Here is a 19,778-nt window from a genome sequence, read left to right on the forward strand (position 1 = left end):
GTGCTGTTCAATTGTAATCTATAGGAAGTTTTATTCTACCTTTTGTTCTCTAATATTGATAGAATGCACAGGCACCTAATTAGTTAAAGGTGACTCTCAGTACTTGGGGGGAGGGTGACCTCTACCGTTGGAAATGGTACTAAACAACTTGGTATGCCTAATTCATCACACTAGTTAACTTACTGTATACTCTGAATTCTGCTCTGAGCTTTTTTTTTTTTTAATACTTGAGCAAGAGAGAGAGAGAGACTGTGGGCTAGCAAGGGGTGGGGTCAGGAGAGAAGCAGATTCCCTGCTGAGCATGGAGCCTGATGTGGGGCTCAATCTCAGGACCCTGAGATCATGACCTGCACTGAAATTAAGAGTTGGATGTTTGAGCCACCCAGGATCCCCACTACCATGAGCTTTTTTTTGATGTAGTGTTCCATGATTTATTGTTTGCATATAATACCCAGTGCTCCATGCAAAATGTGCCCTCTTTAATACCCATCACCAGGCTAACCCATCCTCCCACCTCCCTCCCCTCTAGAACCCTCAGTTTGTTTTTCAGAGTCCATCATCTCTCATGGTTCATTTCCCCCTCCGATTTCCTCCCCTTCATTCTTCCCCTCCTGCTATCTTCTTTTTTTTTTTAACATATAATGTATTGTTTCAGAGGTACAGATCTGTGATTCAACAGTCTTGCACAATTCACAGCTCTCACCATAGCACATACCCTCCCCAATGTCTATCGCCCAGCCACCCCATCCCTCCCAGCCCCCCACCACTCCAACAACCCTCAGTTTGTTTCCTGAGATTAAGAATTCCTCATATCCCAGGATCGAGTCCTACATCGGGCTCCCTGCTCAGCAGGGAGCCTGCTTCTCCCTCTGGCCCTCCCCACTCTCATGTGCTCTCTCTTACTGTCTCGAAATAAATAAATCTTTAAAAAAAAAAAAAGAATTCCTCATATCAGTGAGGTCATATGATACATGTCTTTCTCTGATTGACTAATTCCGCTCAGCATAACACTCTCTAGTTCCATCCACGTCGTTGCAAATGGTAAGATTTCATTCCTTTTGATGGTTGCATAATATTCCATGGTATATATATACCACACCTTTATCCATTCATCTGTCGATGGACATTTTGGCTCTTTCCACAGTTTGGCTATTGTGGACATTGCTACTATAAACATCGGGGTGCATGTACCCCTTCAGATCACTACATTTGTATCTTTGGGGTAAATAACCAGTAGTGCAATTGCTGGGTTGTAGGGCAGCTCTATTTTCAACTTTTTGAGGAACCTCCATACTGTTTTCCAGAGTGGTTGCACCAGCTTGCATTCCCACCGACAGTGTAGGAGGCTTCCCCTTCCTCCGCATCCCCGCCAACATCTGTCGTTTCCTGACTTGTTAATTTTAGCCATTCTGACTGGTGTGAGGTGATACCTCATTGAGGTTTTGATTTGGATTTCCCTGATGCCGAACGATGTTGAACACTTTTTCATGTGTCTGTTGGCCATTTGGATGTCTTCTTTGGAAAAATGTCTGTTCATGTTCTCTGCCCATTTCTTGATTGGATCATTTGTTCTTTGGGTGTTGATTTTAAGAAATTCTTTATAGATTTTGGATACTAGCCCTTTATCTGATATGTCATTGGCAAATATCTTCTCCCATTCTGTCGGTTGTCTTTTGGTTTTGTTGAGTGTTTCTTTTGCTGTGCAAAAGCTTTTTATCTTGATGAAGTCCCAATAGTTCATTTTTGCCCTTGCTTCCCTTGCCTTTGGCGATGTTTCTAGGAAGAATTTGCTTCGGCTGAGATTGAAGAGGTTGCTGCCTGTGTTCTCCTTTAGGATTTTGATAGACTCCTGTCTCACATTTAGCTCTTTCAGCCATTTTGAGTCTATTTTTGTGTGTGGTGTAAGGAAATGGTCCAGTTTCATTCTTCTGCATGTGGCTGTCCAATTTTCCCAACATCATTTGTTGAAGAGACTTTTTTCCATTGGACATTCTTTCCTGCTTTGTCGAAGATTAGCTGACCATAGAGTTGAGGGTCCATTTCTGGGCTCTCGATTCTGTTCCATTGATCTATATGTCTGTTTTTGTGCCAGTACCATACTGTCTTGATGATGACAGCTTTGTACTACACTTGATCTTAGCCAAAAGGCTGAGAAGCGATGATGACAGCTTTGTAATAGAGCTTGAAGTTCGGAATTGTGATGCCGCCATCTTTGCTTTTCTTCTTCAACATTCCTCTGGCTATTCAGGGTCTATTCTGGTTCCATACAAATTTTAGGATTATTTGTTCCATTTCTTTGAAAAAAGTGGATGGTATTTTGATGGGGAGTGCATTGAATGTGTAGATTGCTCTAGGTAGCATTGACATCTTCAGAATATTTGTTCTTCCAATCCATGAGCATGGAAAGTTTTTCCATTCCTTGTGTCTTCCTCAATTTCTTTCATGAGTATTCTATAGTTTTCTGAGAACAGATTTTTTGCCTCTTTGGTTAGATTTATTCCTAGGTATCTTATGGATTCGGGTGCAATTGTAAATGTGATCGACTCCTTAATTTCTCTCTCTACTGTCTTGTTGTTGGTGTATAGGAATGCCACTGATTTCTGTGCATTGATTTTCTATCTTGCCACTTTACTGAATTCCTGTATGAGTTCTAGCAGCTTTGGGGTGGAGTCTTTTGGGTTTTCCACATAAAGTATCATATCATCTGCAAAGCGTGAGAGTTTGACTTCTTCTTTGCCAACTCGGTTGCCTTTGATTTCTTTTTGTTGTCTGATTGCTGTGGCTAGGACTTCTAATACTATGTTGAATAGCAGTGGTGATAGTGGACATCCCCGCCGCGTTCCTGACCTTAGGGGAAAAGCTCTCAGTTTTTCCCCATTGAGAATGATATTCGCTGTGGGTTTCTCATAGATGGCTTTTATGATATTGAGGTATGTACCCTCTATCCCTATACTCTGAAGAGTTTTGATCATAAAGGATGCTGTACTTTGTCAAATGCTTTTTCTGCATCTATTGAGAGGATCATATGGTTCTTGTTCGTTCTTTTATTAATGTGTTGTATCACATTGATTGATTTGTGGATGTTGAACCAACCTTGCAGCCCAGGGATAAATCCCACTTGGTCGTGGTGAACGATCCTTTTAATGTACTGTTTCCCATGAGCTTTTAATGCATAATCTCATTTAAGTCTCTGAGGCAAATGCCATTTTCTCCATTTATATGTGAGGGATTTGATATATGAGAGGTTAAGTTACTCAAGATCACTGGGCGAGCCTTTTGACATCAGAAGCTATGCTTGCAGCTACTATATTCACTACACTGGAGACTTGCATCTTCTAGAAAAATCTCACAGGATAGGTTTCCAAATTTTTCCCTCATTATGTGAGGTTGTCTGAGAAGAAATTCTAAACCAGTAGCTACCCAGAAAGTAAGGTTCACATACAACACTTTAGTGCAAATTTTAATATGATTTACTGGCCAACCTCTTTTAAAATTACCTGGGTTAAGCTTCTATCTCTTTTCTATTTGTACTTGTCAAAAATAACACATGGAGACTAGAGTACAAATACAACACATAGCTCTGATTCTACTCTAGAAAATTGTAAAATGTTCTGTTTCTTGGATTACCTATGGGACTTTACTGAAGCTTAAGGTTAACATTGTAGCTAAAATGAATAGCAGAATATGTTAGAATTACATCTATAATGTCACAATTAACTAGTATTTTACTCTTCTGCATCTTCTGGCTAAAGACATTTAGACCTTTAGAAAAGCCTGTGTTTGCAATATTTCACAAGACCTCCCTCTGTCCTGCAGCTCCCAGGTCTCCTGCTCTCACATAAAGCCTCGGGCTATGAAATCCATTTTCAAGTCCCATATCCTCCCTTGCTGGAGAAAGACTCTAAACCATTCGGTAGCGGGTGGTCAGAAGGTTGTATGTTCATCTCTGAGGATTTAGCTCCTAATCAATTCTTCCAGAAGATTATAATCTCTGCCAGTATTCTGAAGAGTGATGTGCCTCTGGTCACATGAATGGCAGGTGACCGTCAAATGCTGACATTCTTTTTTTTAAAAATTTTTTTATTGTTATGTTAATCACCATATATTACATCATTAGTTTTTGATATAGTGTTCCATGATTCATTGTTTGTTCATAACACCCGGTGCTCCATGGAGAGCGTGCCCTCTTTAATACCCATCACCAGGCTAACCCATCCCCCTACCCTCCTCCCCTCTAGAACGCTCAGTTTGTTTTTTAGAGTCCATCGTCTCTCATGGTTCGTCTCCCCCTCCGACTTACTCCCCTTCATTCTTCCCCTCCTGCTATCTTCTTCTTTTTCTTTTTTCTTAACATATGTTGCATTATTTGTTTCAGAAGTACAGATCTGTGATTCAACAGTCTTGCACAATTCACAGTGCTCACCATAAATGCTGACATTCTTACCTAACATCAGTGGAGGACCATGTGAAATGTCTTTAGAACGTGTACTTAGCTGTTGAGTTCCACACGTCAAAAGGAAGGGGATGTGGGAGGCTAAAAATCCAGTATCTGAAATTACCTTCAACCTACTAAGAAAATCACAGAACTCAGGGGACAGAGGCATGCTCACTGTGTACAGAAAGGAAAGGGCTGGTGGCAGAGAAGAAGGGCACAGCATAAGTAACCACGGGAGCTGCTTGCTCATGGGAGACTGAACCCAACACTGCAGGGACAGCATCAGGAGAGACAAAGCCACGCTCACTTCCTGGAAAGCCTTTTCCCCTCCTCTTCCTTGAAACCCATTTCCTTACCTATGAAATGAGGCTAATAGTAATTCATAGGAGTTTTGTGAGGATTTAGTAAGATGCTCCATGTGAAGTGTGTGTTGCCGTGTGCAATAAATGTTAACTATTCTGCTAAAAATTCCCTACGTTCCCTATTCTTAAGGACCCGGCTCAAGGCTCACCGAACCACTCCCACCTTCTTATTCCTAGAAGGTCTTATTCCTGCTTCGGGTGACCGCAATCTCTCATGGCTCTCCCCACTCCGGGTTCTGCATCACTCGTCTCTATCACTGCTTGGCACATGCTACTATGTATTGCTACCTCTTTTTAGCCAAAGATACCTATTTTGCACCATGTGCTTCCCTTCTTCTGTGTCATTGCTCATACTAATCTCTCCGCCTGAAACAGAGGCTCAGTGAGGGGCATTCATATGGTCAAAGACATGAAGGTCATGAGTGGCTAAGCTGCCTGCAGAGCTGGGATTTTCCTCTTCTCTGTATTTTCCCCTGTATCCTTTGTACATCTGACATGATGCCTCCTATGGGATAGTTTGAGAAATGTCTACCGATTAAAAAAAGGGGAGAGCCTGTAACAGCATCTTAATATAGGATTTAGCGATTGCGCTGCTATTGTAACGATCAATTCAGAAAGTCTTAAGTAATAACAGCAAATGATGGGGAGAGCAGAGGGCAAAGTGGGGTTCTTGAAGTACCTGCGGGAGGTGGAACCCTGCGTTGGGGCTGCCTGGGTCAGCTGAGGTCTGGCTGCACTTTCATGCTTTGGCAGCTTAGAGTCTGACTTCATTAATGTAGATTGCTATGGAGAATGCAGCTTAATATATTCGGAGGGCATGCATGTCTGTTGAACTTGACAAAAGACTGTGTCCACCTAATAAAGAACATCTAAAATTTTATTTAGCCTTCTGGCAGATTTGAGTGAAACTTCTTGTATTCCATGAAGATTCAGTGAGCTCTCTTTTGCTATAAAATCATTCATCTGCTAGGAATAGAAGAAGGAGAGAGTAAGAAGTAAGAACAAGGTCACTGCTCTGGAGTAGCCGTCTGAACGACTTCGCTCTTATACTCCCGTGTCAAGGGAACACGATCTGTAGTTGGGAAAGGAAGCAAGATTGCCCTGCTAAGAGAGAACTGAATCCCAGGAGAGAGGAGGAAATAGTTCATCAAGTGCCTAGTAGCTTTAAAGATTTGATTTATTTATTTGACACAGAGAGAGCGAGCACAAGTAGACAGAGCGGCAAGCAGAGGGAGAGGGAGAAGCAGACTCCCCGCTGAGCAGGGGCTCCATCCCAGGACCCTGGGATCACGACCTGAGCCGAAGGCAGACATTGAACTGACTGAGCCATCCAGGCACCCCTGCCTGGTAGCTTTAAATGCACTTTGAAATTTCCAAGTTCCTGAGGAGGGAAAGAATTTGCAAATGTGATTGTGAAATCATTTCAGATAATCAGACAGCAAGTGAGTCATTTCAGACTTTGTCTTTTTCTGTAGGTTGGGTTCAGTTTCTCCAGAGAAGACTGTTCCAATCTCTGGGGAAGAATATACCCTGATGCCCAGATTCATTCTGGGAATCAGGTGTAGAAAGGGCCTTAGGAGCCCTGGGTCAGTAGTGCCCTTTCACAGAATCCCTCTCTTCTTGGCCTCATGCCCACCTCATCCAAGGCCTCCCTAGTATCTGGAGATACCTGAGCCTCTTCTGCTCAATTTCTACTCCTTTTCTCCGAAAGAATAAACCTACTCTCTTGGGTCTCAGGTTAGACATCACTTGAACGTTGTCTAACCTCTTCTCTCAGGTCAGACGTAGGTACTTCTCTGTTGACTATTGACTTCTCCTAATCATGGCACTTAGCACACTGGATGCAAAGGGCAATGTGCTGGTCTGTATCTCCCAACAGACTTAAACTCAGGGATTGTCATAGTGGTTATCTTATCCAGAGTCACCTTCCTAGTTCCTACACAGAGTCTGGGTGTTCCTAGGAATGCTAGTTAAAATATCACTATTTTGGACTGAAGCCAGAATAGGCTGACAAAAGTCTTCTAAAAAATGATTTCATTGTAATTATTTATTAAGTGGATGAATATTTAATCAATCATTATTGACCCATATCAGGAATACCTGTAGGCCTATAAACTTTTCAAGAAAGTGAAAACACTTGACAGTGACCTGATAGATTGAGACAGAGAGAGAGAGAGAACAGCAGTGTTTAAAACTCAGTAAAATGCATTCTGTGAGACCAGTATTACCTGGATACCAAAACTAGACAATAACATCACAACAAAGAAAAACTACAGAGCAATATCCCTTATGAATGTAGATGTGGAAATCCATAAGAAAATACTAGAAAACCAAATCCAGTATGATATAAAGAAGGATTATTTATACATTATCAGATGGCATTCGTCTGAGAAATGTAAAGTTAATTTTGTTGTTGTTATGTTTTTATTATATAAATTTCAGGTGTACAGTTTTATGATTCAACATCTGTTGAATACCCTACATAGTGGTCCCCACCTAGTGGTCTAGTTACCACCCATCACCATACAGTTAACCCCCTTCACCCATTTCACCCACTCCCTGATCCCCTTTCCCTCCTGGTAACCACTAGTCTGTTCTTTGTAAGTTTGTTTTTGATTTATTTTGTTTGTTCATTTGTTTTCCTTTTTCAATTCCACATATAAGTGAAATCATATGGTATTTGTTATTCTCTGTCTGATCTATTTCACTTAGCATAATACCCTCAAGTCCATCCCTATTAGTGCAAATGGCAAGAATTCTCTCTCTCTCTTTTTTTTGTTGTGGCTGAGTTATGATATATTCCACTGTATAATTTTACCATGTCTTCTTTATCCATTCAGCTATTTTTGGACACTTAGGTTGTTTCTGTGTCTTAGCTACTATAAATAGTGCTGCAATGAATGTAGAAGCACATATATCCTTCTGAATTAATGTTTTCATAGTCTTCAGATAAATATCCAAATTGGAATAGCTGGGTCATATGGTAGTTCTAGTCTTAATTTTTTTGAAGGATCTCCATACTGTTTGCCATAGTGGCTGCACCAATTTACAATGGTGTCTGAAGGTTCCCTTTTCTCCACATCCTCTCCAACACTTGTTATTTCTTATCTTTTTGATAACAGTCATTCTAACAGGTGTTAGGAGATATCTCACTGTGGTTTTGATTTGCATTTCCCTGACTAGTGATGCTGAACATCTTTTCATGTGTCTGTTGGCCATATGTATGTCTTCCTTGGGGAGAAGTCCAAGGTCCTCTGCCCATTTTTTAAATCAGAGTGCTTACTTTTGTTGTTGTTGTTGTTGAGTTTCTTATATATTTTGTATATTAACCCCTTATAGGATATAAGGTTTAAAAATATCTTCTCCCATTTAGTAGGTTGTCTTTTTGTTTTGATAATGGGTTTTCCTTTGCTGTGCAGAAGCTTTTTAGTTTGCTGTAGTCCCATTTGCTTATTTTTGCATTTGTTTCCCTTGACTCTGGAGTCAGATCCACAAAGTCATTGCTAAGACTGATGTCAAGGAGTTTACTGCCCATGTTTTCTTCTAGGAATTTTATGGTTTCAGGTCTTTAATCTATTATTTTATTTTAATTTCTTAAGTCTTTAATTTTTATGTGTGGTATAAAATAGTGATCTAGTTTCATTCTTTTGCATGTGGCTGTCCAGTTTTCCAATTGCCATTAGTGAAAAGACTGTCCTTTCTCTGATGTATGTTCTTGGCTCCTTTGTCATATATTAATTGCCCATAGATGTGTGGGTTTATTTCTGGGCTCTCAGTTTTGTTCCATTGATCCTTGTGTCTCTTTTTATATCAGTATCACACTGTTCTGATTACTACAGCTTTGTAGTATAGTTTGAAATCAGGGAGACTGATGCCTCTAGCTTTGCTATTCTTTCTCAAGATTGCTTTGGCTATTCAGGATCTTTTGTAGTTCCATACAAATTTTAGAATTTGTTCTAGTTCTGTGAAGGATACCGTTGAAATTTGGATAGGTATTGCATTGAATCTGTAGATTGACCTAGGTAATATGGACATTTGAACAATATCAATTTTTCTAATCCACAAGCACAGAATATCTTCCCATTTATTTGCATCTTTTTCAGTTTCTTTCATCGGTATCTTATAATTTTCAGGGGACAGGTCTTTCATAGTTGAGTATTATGTTAGCTATAGGATTTTAATATATGACCTTTATTATGTTGAGGTATATTCCCTCTATACCCACTTTGTTGCAAGTTTTCATCATGAATGGATGTTGACTTTGTCAAATGCTTTATCTGCATCTATTAATCATATTGTTTTATCTTTTACTTTGTTAATGTGATGTCTTATGTTGATTGATTTGCAGATATTGAACCATTCTTGCATCCCTGGAATAAATCCCACCTGATTGTGGTATATAATCCTTTTAATGTATGGGTGAGTTCAGTGTGCTAATATTCTGTTGAGGATTTTCTCATGTATATTCACCAGGTACATTGGCCTGTAATTTTCTTTTTTTGTTGCATTCTTGTTTGGTTTTGGTATCAGGGTAATGCTGGCCATATAAAATGGGTTTGTAAGCTTTTCCTTCTCTTTAATTTTTTTGGAAGAGTTTGAGAAAGATAGGTATTAACTATTCTTTATATATTTAGTAGAATTCAATGGTGAAGCAACTTTTTTCTGGATATGCCTCCCCAGGCAAGGGAAACAAAGGCAAAAACAAGCAAATGGGACTGCAGTAAACTAAAAAGCTTTCGCACAGCAAAGGAAATCATCAACAAAATGAAAAGGTAACCTAATGAATGGGAGAAGATATTCTCAAATGGTATATCCAATGAGGGGTTAACATTAAAATTATATAGAGAACTCCTACAACTCAGCACGAAAAACCAAACAGTCCAATTAAAATATGAGCAGTGGAACTGAATGGACATCTTTTTCTTATTATTTATTAAAGATTTTATTTATTTATTGACAGAGAGACACAGTGAGAGCAGGAACACAAGCAGGGGGAGTGGGAGAGGGAGAAGCAGGCTTCCCATTGAGCAGGGATCCTGACGCAGGGCTCGATCCCAGGACCCCGGGATCATTACCTGAGCCGAAGGCAGATGCTTAATGACTGAGCCACCCAGGCGCCCCCTGAATAGAAATCTTTCCAAAGAAGACATACAGATGGCCAACAGGCACATGGAAAGATGCTCAACATCACTAACCATCAGGGAACTGCAAATCAAAACCACAATGAAATATCACCTCACATACGTCAGAATGGCTGTTATTACAAAAAAGAGGGGTGCTTGGGTGGCTCAGTCAGTTAAGCATCCTACTCTTGATTTCAGCTCAGCTCATGATCTCAGGGTCCTGAGATCAAGCCCTGTGTCAGGCTCCATGCTTAGTGGGGAGTCTGTTTCTCTTCCTCTCCCTCTGCCCCTCCCCCTGCTCATGCTCTCTCTCTCTCTCTCTCTCTCTCTAAAATAGATAAATAATTCTTTAAAAAAAAAGAAAAGAGGGGTGCCTGGGTGGCTCAGTCGTTAGGCGTCTGCCTTCATCTCAGATCATGATCCCAGGGTCCTGGGATCGAGCCCCGCATCGGGCTCCCTGTTCGGTGGGAAGCCTGCTTCTCCCTCTCCCACTCCCCCTGCTTTTGTTCCCTCTCTCGCTGTGTCTCTCTCTCTGTCAAATAAATAAATAAAATCTTAAAAAAGAAAGAAAGAAAAAGAAATAACAAGTGTTGGAGGATGTGGAGAAAAGGGAACCCTCATGCACTGGTGTAGCCACTATGGAAAGCGGTATAAAAATTCCTCAATAAGTTAACAACAGAACTACCATACAATCCAGCAATTTTACTTCTAGGTATTTATCTGAAGAAAATGGAAACACTACTTCAAAATGACATATTCAAGCTTATGTTTATAGCAACTTATGTTATTTATAATCGCTAAGATACAGAAACAACCTGAGTATCCATCACTAGCCCACGGATAAAGAGGATGTGGTCTATATATAGTTACATGTGCAATGGGATACTACTCAGCCATCAAAACAATGAGATCTCGCCATTTGCAACCACACGGATGGACCCGGAGGGTATAATGCTAAGTGAAACAAGTCAGACAGAGAAAGACAAATACTGTATGATCTCACGCCTTTGGGGAATCTGAAAAACAAACCAGCTTGGATATAGACTCATAGAGAACACACTGGTGGTTGCCAGAGGCGGGGAAAGTGGGAGGAAAGGTGAAACATGTGAAGGGGTGGAAGAGGTACAATCTCCCAGCTGCAAAATAGATAAGACAAGGGATGTAAGAAACAGCACAGAGTATAGTCAATAATATTGTAAAAACTTTTTACGGCAACAGATGGTAACTAGACCTGCTTTGGTGACCATTTCACAATGTATATAAATATTTAATCACTATGTTGTATACCCAATACTAATACAATATTTATGTCAATTATTTTTCAATAAAAAATCCCAGCATAGTATCTGAAGTCATCCAGAATAAAAGATAAATGAATGAACGAATGAATGAATGAATGACCTAGAGAATTCCATGGGTGTCTTTCATTTCAGGGTTTTAAGGAACCCCAGGGTGTGTGCTAAGCAGGGTGATGATTGGGTCTGTGGGAAATCACCACATACTGAACCAGGTATTCGCTTCTCTTCCTTCCCCTATTGAATCCATTTTTCTTTTCTTTTTCTTTAAGATTTATTTATTTATTTATTCATTTATTTATTCATTTATTCATTTATTTGACACAGAGAGAGAGAGAGCACAAGCAGGAGGAGCAGCAGAGGGCGAGGGAGAAGCAGGCTTCCCGCCGAGCAGGGAGCCCAATGCGGGACTCGATCCCAGAACTCCGGGATCATGACCTAAGCCAAAGGCAGACGCTTAACAAACTGAGCCACCCAGGTACCCTGAATCGATTTTTCTTGTCATCTGTTGAGAGACACAGCTTTTTTATCAGATGAGAAGAATTAGGAAGGTAAAGATGCGCCAGCGCCCTCAAACACCAAGTCCTTTTCTCCCCATAAAATAGAGCACTAAACACAGTCCCTGGATGTCTGTCCAAGCATCCTACGTGTTCAGCTGCTAAACTCTTTGCGCTTTGTCGGACCAACTCCCTGGAAGTACCGTCCAGGGGTTCGCAGACACACGCAGGGCTTTGTTAAATATTAAAAAAAATAATGCTTCTGTGTGATTCAGTCACCTTAAAAGTTGTTTAATTTGGTCACCTACCTAGACTCGAATCTCTTTTCTGTATTAGCCACGAGAAAAAGCTTCGAGCTGAGCCCACGAGGGAGCCAATTCACCCTCCCCCATCTGGCGATGCAATTTTGCTTGAAGGCGTGAGGCCCAAGGAAAGGGCAGAGGAGCTGTGCCGACCTTAGTTTGGAGTCAGACTCTGGCTGTTTTCCCTGGGATCTTGGGCAGGTTGCTGGAGTGTCCGTTTCCTTGTCTGTAAGATGGGAGTATTCATGCTTATCTTACAAGGGTTTAAGGATTAAACACATTTAGCTCAGGTCATGCAAAAACAAAAAACAAAACCCAGCAAATTGCCCAACACAAAATAGAAACAACAGCAACAAAAAGCTGAAAATTGAAGAAGACAACTGAAGTTTGATTTTCTGAATTAATTGACTAATATTTTTCAAATGATCTGTTAGGAAAATGGACAATTTGGAACCAATACTTATCCTTTTCTCTCTTTTTTTTTTGATTTTATTTATTTGACAGAGAGAGACACAGTGAGAGAGGGAACACAAGCAGGGGGAGAGGGAGAGGGAGAGGGAGAGGCAGGCTTCCCCCCGAGCAGGGAGCCAGATGCGGGGCTCGATCCCAGGACCCTGGGATCACGACCTGAGCTGAAGGCAGATGCTTAACAGCTGAGCCACCCAGGTGCCCCTAATTATCCTTTTCATTGGAAGCTCTTATTTCCCCCTATTTATACCAATGGATATACACAGATTTTACAAATATCTTTCCATAAAATATGGAGGGTAGATATATTCAATAAATTAAACTGAATTGATAGAAATACCAAGTGCACATTTGAACTTCAGATAGTTATCAGTTCACTCTAATTTAGCAGGTTTATAAGAACAAAAACTTTAAAATTTTGTTTTCAACTCGATTGGAAGTTCTACATGAAAATTATTTTTATCAGGCATTTTATCAGTTTTTCTTATTTTAGTCCAAATGAATCATGTTCTATTTTGCAGCATCTCTTACAACACCTCAAAAATGAAGTGATTTTCCTACTGTGAGGAATGCTATGCGGGATTGAAATCGTAAAATAATTCTGGAACTAGATAGTCCAGGTGGCTATTCCCCCAGACAATTTTGTTTACCAAAGCAAATGATCTTCTTGAGTCTTGTTCATTCTGTTCCAGTTTATTTTTACCATGTAGTCTATGGGTAGTCTACGGCCATCCCTTAGCTTACGTATCAGCAAGAATTTCTTTTTTTTTAAGATTTTATTTATTTGAGAGAGAGAGAGAGAGAGCATGAGTGGTAGGGGGGAGGGGCAGGAGGAGAGGGAGAAGCAGACTCTCCACTGAGCAGGGAGCCCCACACGGGGCTCAATCCCAGGACCCCTGGGATCATGACCTGAGCTGAAGGCAGACGCTTAACCGGCTGAGCCACCCAGGCGTCCCTTAGCAAGAATTTCTTACACGAGACTCTGAGAACTGAGTAAAGAATGATTTTCTAAAGTACTAATTCAGTGTAGTGAGGACAAGTCACAAGATGGCAAAATACTCCGAGCCGTCACTATTCTGAGACTTCTACTCAAAAATATTCCCTTTTCCTATGGCAGCACGCCGGCTCTGCAGCTTTAATTGTTTACAGCCTGAAGAGTCCCAGACTGAGAACTTGGCAATGATTTCCATCCGATTCTGGCTGAGGGATGGGTGGAGAAAGTCTTCCAGAAACAAGGATTGAGCTAGAAAAAAGTCACAAGAAGATCTTGACCTCAACTTAGATCATGAACATTATTTAAAGGCACAACTCTAGTCTATGAAGTCTTTAAAGCCCGAAAACACAGATAATATTATTTTATTTTTATTACAGATTGAATATGTTTTGGATGACATAATGTATCTTTACCTGTGCTTCTAGTCTTTATAGAGACCCTGTTGGGGGTTGGACTTGTTCTAGACTTTTAGGTAAAAAAAAATTGAGGTGTAACTTACCATAGTGCTCCATTTTCTTATCTCCAGTAATTAGCCTGAAAATAGGCACCTGACCCAAGTCTGCAGCTGATCCATCATCTTTCTTCAGGAAGTTATGTATGGTCATTGACTGAATGTGCTGACTGCGTCTGCAGAAATCCCTGTGGAAGTCCTTCTCACCGGATAGAATGACGCTAACACAGAAGGATGTGGCAAGAAAGGGACCCACAGGTGGATGGATAGCTAGATGGAGATTCCTGGTGCTGGAGGAGTCTTTGGAAGAAGTTGGGAAAGAGGCCAGCTCTATTTTTTTTTTAAGATTTTATTTATGTGAGAGAGACAGACAGTGAGAAAGAGCACGAGGGGGTGGGGAGAGGGAGAAGCAGGCAACCTGCTGAGCAGGGAGCCTGACCCGGGGCTCGATCCCAGGACCTCTGGATCATAACCGGGTTATGAGCTGAAGGCAGACGCTTAACCGACTGAGCCACCCAGGTGCCCCCAACTCTATTTTGTGAATTAGTTTTCCTCCTTCCTCCCTCCTCACGTCCCTCTGCCCTTCCTTCCTGTTTACTTATGCCATTTTGAATTCGGTTTATTTTAGTTGCGACGAAGCAAGTCCTGACTAGTTCAGCTACTCAGGACTTCAGTCAGTAGAGTTCTATTCCAGGTTCCATGTGAACTGGCAGAAGTAGGCAGTGGTGATGGGTTCTTCCTCAAGCTTAGGACAACGTTTCCCTCAGATCTACATACATCCATAACCACGAGCTGTTTTTTATAGTTATGCAAGCTGTGGCAGCTTAATGGATGTAGACTTTGAGCAAGTTATTTTTGGATGATGAAGCTCAATTTAAATGGTGGAGTATCAGATGTCAATGGAGAAGCACAGTTTGATCTCTTTAAGAATTTATGTATTCATCCAGTCAATAAATATTTGTTTAGTTTCACTTTTGTATCAAACTCTGCTAGACCCTAGAAGACACTAGAACACGCTAGTGTCTAGAAGACACTAGAAGGCATGAGAGACATGATTCCTGCCTTCACAGCATTTATAGTGTAAAGGAGATTATGGTCAATTAAAGAAGTAATTATTAAAAAGTTCTGAGAAGGGAGAGAGGCACAAGGAACTTTGGGATCACATCAGCCTTGCCTGATGGAAGCTGTTAGGGAAGTTTCCTCCATAGGATGTCTAATCTGAGACCTGACTGACAACAAAAGTTACCCAGAAAGGGAGTGGGGACAGAAGGGGAAGAATAATCCAAGTAAAGCAAACAATATGCACTAAGATCCGGTGGTCAGAGTGTGGAATATGCCACATACTGACAGAAGGATGGAAGCAATGGGGGCGATGATGAGAGAAGATGGAGAATAATGCTAGCTCATGATGTGCTTTGGAGTTTGTTTCTGAAGCACTTTAGACAAGGGAGCTTGCCTTGCTCTGAGGAGTGAGCAAGAGACAAGCCAAGGTGGAAGAACGGCCAAGGGGGCTTGTGGCTTATTTTCCATCAGAGCACCTGTGTGTGACTCATTTCTCACTTGCCCTCTATTTCCACTCCTACATAATCCCATCAGTTCAAGGGACCACTTGAGCCTTTCTCTACTTGGTGCTGTTGTTCCGGCCCCTGTTGGCTGTCCAGCCAAGCGTGGGTTAGTCAAAGACATCCAGGGGCGGGTCACTGAAGTGGTAGATGGAATACCAGCCTGAACATGACAAGGAGATAAGAAACTACTCCCCAGCAAGAGGTAAAACTAGATTAAAGAGGGGACAGTGGTTGGGCTGTTGGGGTTTCTGTAAGTGTTAAATAAAGTTTAGGCAAAGTCAAGGAGTCCACATATGCATTTGCTGAGGCAAGGAACCAGACAGAATAAATAACACATTGAAACTTGAGAGAATCCGTCATGAAGCAATTTTGAGCAATGTGGCAGCTGAACCTAATTGTTTTACCCAACTAGGAAGTCTTAATGACTCAATGTGTTTGGTAACACTTCCTGCCACAAGTGGGTTCCTAAGCAGCTGGGGTGTGGTGTCTTCTGAACCTGTGAATTAATTAGATATTGGAATTTTTATTGTATATTGTTTTCAAAGTGTTAAAAATACTCAACAAGTCACTTCTTAACAGGTTGTGTTTTTCCCAAATTTCAATTCTGCTACATCCTAATTGAAGTAAACTCTCCTATGCATGGTGATCGGTTCTAGCCAGAGAACATGTTTATCGCTGGACAAGGCAGTCTCATATCTGTAGTGAAGTGAACTCTGAGCTCTTCTCGGCAGGGACTATATGTTAATCCATTTACAATTCCTCACTGACCACATCCCACCAAGTAACTACCAGGTACCTGGCATATAGTGGGTTCTAAATAAAAGTTTATTGAATGAATAAATGAATGAATTGAAAGCCCATGCCATGGAAATGATGCTATCTTTCTTCACCAGTCTGACTTCATCATTTCCTATTTATATAAACTTGTACTAATTATTTAACATCTCTAAACTTTAGTCTTCTTATTTGTAAAATGTGGTACAAGGTGGAAGGTTAAAGCCAATAATTAGTACAGTGCTTAGTTCAGAGCGCCTGGGTGGCTCAGGGGGTTAAGCGTCTGCCTTTGGCTAAAGTCATGATCCCAGGGTCCTAGGATGGAGCTCTGTGTCAGGCTCCCTGCTCAGCAGGAAGTCTGCTTCTCCCTCTTCCTCTGCCCCTCCCCCCGCTCATGCTCTCTCCTCCCCCCTCACAAATAAATAAATAAATAAATAAATAAATAAATAAAATCTTTTAAAAAAGATTGTAGATATTAAGTCTATCAGGGATAATATTCTTCTTTTAGAGACAGATTGGTTATTTCCTTAAAATCTTTAAAGTTTAAAAGGTGTAAAGTTCTTGTGGACATAAATCTCATGTTTTCAACAAATATTTATTAAATCTCTTTCGTAGGTTAGACTCTGGAGGTAGGAACCTACCCTCAGGTGTTCATCTTCTATAGGGGAAACAAAAGCAACATAAGTAAAGAAACAGCATTTTTGTGATCAGTGTGTCAAAGGTAATGGACAAGAAGATATGATAGATAGTACCTGGGAGTGCCCACTGCACATGGAGATCCCAAGAGAGTGGCTCTCGAGGAGATGGACGAGGTAGGCAGGAGACAGAGTCCGTAGACTACGAAAGTCATGGTAAGAAGGTGGGAATTTATTCCAAGTACTTTGGAAAGCTCCTGGGATGTTTTAGCAGGAGAATGATATAATCTGATTTACATTTTGAAGATGGACTGCAGTGTGAACAATAAATTCAGGGTGGGCAGGTATAGAAGCAGGGAAATCAGTTAGGAGGCAATCGCAATGGTTGATGTGAGAAAAGTTGGTGGCTGAGATTAGGGTAGTAGCAGTGGTTGTGGCAAGAAGGGGTGGATGCCATATATAGAGATATATACATAGATATCTATATATATGATAGAATTGATGGAAATTGCTGATGTGGAGCATGAGGAGAAAGGGAAGATCGAGCTGTCAACTGTAATTTTATTGAACAAATAGAAAATGAGGTCATTTCTTTATTTTTAAATAAAGATTTATTTATTGATTTGAGAGAGAGCAAGAGTGTGAGCGGGGCAGAGTGGGAGAGAGAGAATCCCAAGCAGACTCCTTGCTCAATGTGAAGCCTTATGTGGGGCTGGATCTCACAACCCCCCTGAGATCACAACCTGAGCCAAAACCAAGAGTTGGATGCCTAATGGACTGTACCACCCAGGCACCCTGAAAATGAGGCCATTTCTGAGATGAAACACACTGGGAGAAACACACGGGTTTTTTTTTTTTTTTGTGTGTGTGTGTGTGTGTGTGTGTGTGTGTGTGTGTGTGTCGGGAAGGGAAGTGGGGACCATTCTTTGACAAGAGTATTAAAGATCCAAGTAGATATGATTATTGATTATAATGAAAGGTTCGTGTACTGCTGTGTGCATCTGTGTAATGTTTAGAGTTACCACGGTAGATTCCTGAGCAACTTAACTTGATCCAGAATTAAAGACCTTATTTATTTACAAGATTTATTAATTTATAAGATTTAAAAATGTATAAGATGGCCAACATCTTACAGCTAAAGAGAAAACCATCCACCCTTTGTGACATTTGTCTCATGAGAGCCTGGCACCTGATTTTCATTTTAGTAATTTTATTCCCAAACATGGGTATATAAGAGAAAATGCACTTTTGATTTTTTTCTATGTATTATATTAGTGGAAAAATTAAGGACTAAAAAACAATACCTTCCCCTAGTTACTAGGGCCTAGTATAATATTTTAGAAGCAAGTTATTGTATTATCTTTTTTATTCCATTTTTGATACCTTTTTTTAAAATAGTAGAGTATATCATTTTAAGTCTGATGAACACCACATTTTATAGTTGTTAAAGGCACAGAAATAATAATTTTTTCATAGACAGGAGAAAAACACAGAAAATCAATTTGCTCCTGGCTGGGGTAACATGCTGAGACTTTAGATTTAGAGTACGTTTTCCTAAAGGAGAAAGAGGTCAGCTCCAAAAAATTAAATGAAGGGGTAATTCTAAAATATGTCTTTGAGTTAATAATATTTTTCTTTGATCTTGTGTATCACTGCTTTTGAATTTATCCTCCATGAACTCAGGTGGCTTATCTGTAAAATGTGGTTAATAAAATGAGGTCATTGGGAGAATCAAGTTGGAAAATGCAGGAGAAACACTTTGTAACCACTGAAATACTTTATAAATGTTAGGCTTTTTGTTTTTGTTATGCTACTGTGTGTCTTGCATAAGATATAGAGATTCCTCAGTTTGATTTAGGATTAATCATCCATAAGGAAGGTAAATTTCCCACACTTTTCACACTAAAGTAGATGAAGTTTATAAAGTTTCTAAAGCCCTTGAATAGAGATAGTACTGGATTCTTGACTGCCTTACTTTTGCTTTTTCTTCCCTTCTCTCTGTCTCTTTTTTTAAAGTAGACTCCACATCCAGCATGAATCCAACGGGGAGCTCAAACTCATGACCCTGAGCTCAAGATCTGAGCTGAAATCAAGAGTCCAAGGCTTAACCGACTGAGCCACCCAGGTGACCCTCTTCCCTTCTTTTCTTATTCTTTCCCCTTCCTCTACTCCTCTTCTTCCTCTGCCTTTGCTTTCTTTTTCACTATTTCTCTCTCTCTCTCTCCACCCCATACTCCCCATTCTTCGCTTACACAAATCTGAGGTAAGTTCTCATCTGAACTCTATTCTTTTGACCACAGGATTTCCACTGAAAGACACAATCCATGAAGTCACTCTTGAGAAGGCAAGCGTGGCCCCAAGACCTAGGCTCAGCCACTAATGGGACTGTGCTGGGCAGTGACCACTCCATACCTCCAGGCCCTTCATCCACCTGGTGGAATGATCCACCCTTTCCCAAGTTACATATCTGAGGATGCAGGCCCCTGAAGTAAATCGTGCAACCACATGGGGAGCAAACCAAGCCCCCTTCTTCATTAACTTGGACTGACTCCACATACGGGTTACTTTTCAACAAAAGGGCCAATACAAGTGTTGTGTTCAGGGTGTAGGAGGACCCTGATTTAACTTCAAGGCCTATAATCAGTCAGCATTGAGGAGCATAACAGCAATAATTGTGTAATGGTACTACATGAAAATCATTGCTATTGTGAATATTGTTTGAGCATCTACTTGATGAATGTGCTGTATATTTTTTTTTCTTTTTTTGCTAATATAATATGACTGACCACTCATTCACCTACAGCCATCTAACCTAAGCTTCAGTGGAGTTGGGTTTGTTGTCACGCACAAAGCTTTCCTGAAATTAAGGGCATAGTC

This window comes from Callorhinus ursinus, unplaced genomic scaffold, assembly GCF_003265705.2.
Source record: "Callorhinus ursinus isolate GAN/ISIS: 27379988/994484 unplaced genomic scaffold, GSC_fseal_2.0 scaffold4, whole genome shotgun sequence".
NCBI lineage: Eukaryota > Metazoa > Chordata > Mammalia > Carnivora > Otariidae > Callorhinus > Callorhinus ursinus.